The 4,448-nt window shown below is 43.0% G+C and overlaps 1 protein-coding gene across 1 annotated transcript in view; it reads left to right on the top strand.

Annotated features, from left to right (window-relative positions):
• The window catches only part of LPAR1 (lysophosphatidic acid receptor 1), a 74,480-nt gene that overhangs the window by 64,103 nt on the left and 5,929 nt on the right, over positions 1-4,448 (top strand). The window lies entirely within an intron of this gene.

Genomic DNA, 4,448 nt, shown 5'->3' with positions numbered 1-4,448 from the left:
AGAAGCCCCTCTGAGGGCAGGAGGGGATTTGGAGAGGACAGCAGGTGGACAGCAGTAGGACGACAACAGCAGGACGACAACAGCAGCAGATTGTAACTGTTCCTGCAGTTCAGCTGGAATGGATCTTTTGTCTTTGATATGCTAGTGCCTTATCCTATTCCTGTAATCTTAAAAAAACTGCAAACACAGGAGAGTTGGTTTTTTTTCTTCTCTCCCTCCCTAAAAGAAGCCCTCTCAATTTTTTTCCTCTCCATGTAGACTGAGGAATTTGTGGGGTGAGTGTGAGCCCATGCCAGAAATCAGGGTTAACACACAAGATAAATAGAAGAGGGCACATCAAAGGGACACAGTATAGTTAAGGCAGAGAAGAAGGGTGTTTCAGAGTAGGTGTGCTTTGACAAGAGCTGCATCCCTCTGGAGCCTCTGAGGGACAGCAGTGTGTGACTTGGCAGAAGTGGAAGTCCTTCTCTTATTTTGCTCTTGTGAGTTAGAGGAAAACAAATGTTCATGCAATAAACACAGGCATTGGCTGTTCAAGGCAAAAGACAAAAACTAAAAAGAAAAAAAAGAGTGCTGCTTAGGAAACACTTTTCCTGCTAACACAAGAAGTTTCATGAGCAGCCATCCTGTCTGGTATCCTAGTAATGAGTGACTAGTTCATCAGTGTTTATTCTTGTGCAGCTCACTCTTTTCTGCTGCTGGTTTTTGGAGTTGTTTTCTCTTTTTACTCTTCTACTCACTGATTTTTGTGTGATTTATCATGGCTGGTTTCATAGGCCTACTGCCTACAACAGCCTTTACTCTCTTGCAATCAAATCTGGCTGTGAGGCCTTGTCACATTTACCCAAGGCTTTCCACCATCCAGCTACCATGGAAACATAATCTGCACTGGTGCACCAGACAAGGGTTCAAAACAGATGTGATGTAGTCATATCATGGTCATTGGAAAGCCCCCAGTGGATTTCTGCCACAGCTCTGCAATAGACAGTACATGAGGTGCTGGAGTTTTATTTCTGGATGAGAGGTATCATACAGCAGCAGAAAATTAGATTAGGTCATAAATGCTTTTTTGTAACTCATATTTCCTGCTGTAAAACATGCTTCTAAGTCCATAGGGATCCTTCAATCTTTTAAGAAGATGTGGTGCTATTTCTCTGGTTCCTCAAGCTTTCCTGTCTAGTGGCTAGCCATTCACCCCTCAGCCTGATAGGCGTTTCTTTTTCACCCAGCCCTCTATGGGCCAGCCCTCAGGACAGACCTTGGCCATGCACCATGGGAATGTTCCTCTTGCTGCAACTGAGGAGCTCGTTCAAATTCTTGCAGTGCCAGTGCCTTCAGGCGACTGCCAGGGCTGGAGGTAACATCCCAAGGTGCTCTCTGTCCAGGCAACAGTGCTCTTCAGCCACCCAAGGATTTAAAATCTGCACTGTTTTTCAAGTACGTTGGGCTCTCCTAGTGCCATGGTATGACTGTGGCATATCCACAAAGGTTCAAGTCGCTGAATGCAACAGATCTGCTTTGTATGTTATTGTAACTTGGGTTTGACTGAGTTTGTAAAGTGTTAACATGCACCTGGAAATTACTGACACTGTACTTTAGGCTGCTCTCAGTTCTGATTCTGAGCAGAAAAACATCAATATTTTGGTGTATGCTTAAGGCTTTCCAGTATATGGCAGCAGGAAGCTTTTGGATGTCACTGTTTTATTAAATGTGATATTTTTAGATCTTCATTCTTGGTGAAATCAATTCACAACAGATTTCTGGGAGAGGAAAAATTTAACCTCACTTTCAGCTTACTTCAACAAATATTCCAAATAAGAGAAGAAAAAAAAAAAGAAAAAATTTCAATCTTTGTTTTCCTTCCAGAAAAAGAATTCCATGTTTAATAGATAAGGTTTCCTAAATCTGAAGCCTGACATTTATATGTTCCTTTGTACCTAACTCAAACATGTCCTTACCATGAGTGTTGCCTCTCAGTATTTTCCAGCGTACAACAGTTAAATAAAAAGTGTACAAACCTGAGGTATTTTATGTGATCATTTACAAGCACTTAATAAGCTGCCAGAGCCATTAGCATGGGGGGATGTTTTGCTAGGAGCAGAAGAGTGACAACTTGCGCAATAGTGACTTCCTTCCAGAGCTGGGTGGGAAGGCAACCTTTGTTTTTATCATTTTTCGGTGTAGTTTGAGCTGCACAGAGCAATTAGTTGCTCAACCACAGTCCACTTTTTCTTCAGTGCAGCCAGTCAAGCCTCAGTACATAGGTTGTCAGACCTGTCTGAGATACTGAGGAGCCCAGAGAGGCTCAGGAACTCCACCTGAGACCAGTGTTCAGTGCAGTGAGCTGCATGTGGATTTTTCTGGATGACTTTCGGGCTTTCTCAGGAGCAAATTCCTGTCTGCTTCACCGTAGAGCTTCTTGTTGCTGTTTCTAACATATCAAAAATTATGGCAACAGAATGTTCTGTTGTTCCTCAGGAATACATTTTAAAAAAAGGTAATAAATTGGAGAATTGGAAGCTTTCAATTGCAACTTTGAACAATGTTATGAGAGCTTTCCTGCTAGCTCCATTGTTTCCACATTGGACTTTTCTGCTACAGGCCTGGTGAGGATGCTATCATTGTCTTTTGTCCTTCACTGTAGATCCCATGACTTACAGTGTTCCCATGTCTGATGTGGTTCTCCCAAGGCAGCCTATCATGAAGAAAATACATGCTCAAACTAGATCAAAGTCCACTGCTGCCTCACTAGCTAGGATGCTGAACACAGTTTGCACAATTTCAAGTGAATGGTTTAATTTGAATTACTGACTTCATTTCTGCATAAACCAGCTCAGCAGAGATTTTCTGTGCAGAGAACAGACTCTATCAGCATGGACAATCCTGCAAATAAGAGATGCAGTTTTCTACTCTTGTGGGAACAGGTACAAGGAAGGCACAAAAGCGTGTAGTCCTTTGCATGTGTTTCAAGTACTCTTTTCTAGGACTGCTGGAATCCAAAACAGCTGCAGACAAAAGCTATGAAGTGGATTCATGTGTTTGGTGCTATCTCAGCATGGGAGAGTTTCATCCCCATGCTGTCAAATTGCTGCCAGAGACCCTAACAAAGTCATTTGGTGAAAGGGCTTGATGCTTTGTACTGGCAGCTGGCAATTCATCCCCCAGCTTTTTTCCATTGGCAAGCTTTGTTGGTCAGCAAAGTGATAGGCATTGAGTGGCACTGTGGCACCATTAGTTGCAAGCAAGCTCAGTTTAGGGATGCTTTTTGGTGTGTAAAAAGCCTGTGTGTGTGGTTTCCTGGTTGCTAACCAGTGTCCGTCACCTGGCGTACATTGCATATTTGCAGGGCCCTTGGGAAAATATTCTTTTATTTCATCTGGGTGGGTTTGCTGTCCAAACAGAAAGGTGTCTGCACAGCTTACAGTTGCCACTGCCCAAGCTGGAAGTTGCTGGCACCTTCTTGGCAGGCATGGCTAAAGGTGTGCATGCTGTGTGACCTGATGCAGAGACCATCACTGAAGAAAAGATGGGAGCAGTATGTTAACAAATACCACAGTGACAGGAGAACCAGTTTGAAAACAGCACTCACTGCATAGTGCTGGGAAGTCTTATTGTGCTGCCTGTGCTAATCCTGCTCAGTGATGATAAGACATTGGTTTCCACCTCAGTAAAGCAGCCTGGAAAATCTCAGGAGGCCTGTCTTTGTTCTGACATGATTGGTGTGTAAGGTCTTCCCCAGCAGTGCTTATATTTAAAACCTCCCTAACCTTCAAGGAGTTACCATCTTCCTTTAATTCAGTACTCCCAATAAAGTACAAGGCATTTGTTTTAATTTCTGCATTGAGCTCTGAATTTTGCTCTGGGCTTTGTTCTCCTCAGAGCTTTGGAAAACAGAGAAAGGAGGGGGAAGCATTTTAATCGGGGTAAGACTCTTTGGCTTTGACACTATTGAAGCCTGATGAGCCTCTGAATTTCAATTGAATAGGGCCCTAAGAAAAGAAGTAGATCTGTTGAAGGGCAGCATTTCAGTGCAAGAAGGATGTGTGTTTAGGACTTTCCATTACATAATGGGGCTGAAATGGATTAACAAGACCCAGGCTTTCTTTTTCTTGGGAATTGCTGCCTGCCCCACTCTTTTTCTATTACTGATGCTTCAGTCACAGCACTCACAGAAAGGTTTTCTTTGTTTTTATTAGTTTGAGAAGTAAATTGCAGCATTGTTTCTCCTGATCAAGAGATTGATTAGTCAGAGGTCTCTAACTGAAGGGAAAAAATGTTCCTCATTATCAACTCTAAATGTAAATGTATTTGCCAAGCAGAGTTTCAGATGGTGGGGGCTGGGGCTTGGGGGTGTGTCTTGCTCTTTTGATGTGCTGCCCATAACCATTTACAGATCTTTGAAAGGCATCCCTCTCATCAGGTCAATGAAAATAGAGTGTGGGAACAAT

The sequence above is a fragment of the Corvus brachyrhynchos genome, unplaced genomic scaffold, assembly GCF_000691975.1.
Source record: "Corvus brachyrhynchos isolate BGI_N302 unplaced genomic scaffold, ASM69197v1 scaffold90, whole genome shotgun sequence".
In the NCBI taxonomy this organism is placed as follows: domain Eukaryota; kingdom Metazoa; phylum Chordata; class Aves; order Passeriformes; family Corvidae; genus Corvus; species Corvus brachyrhynchos.
This window is presented reverse-complemented; position numbering and strand designations above follow the sequence as displayed.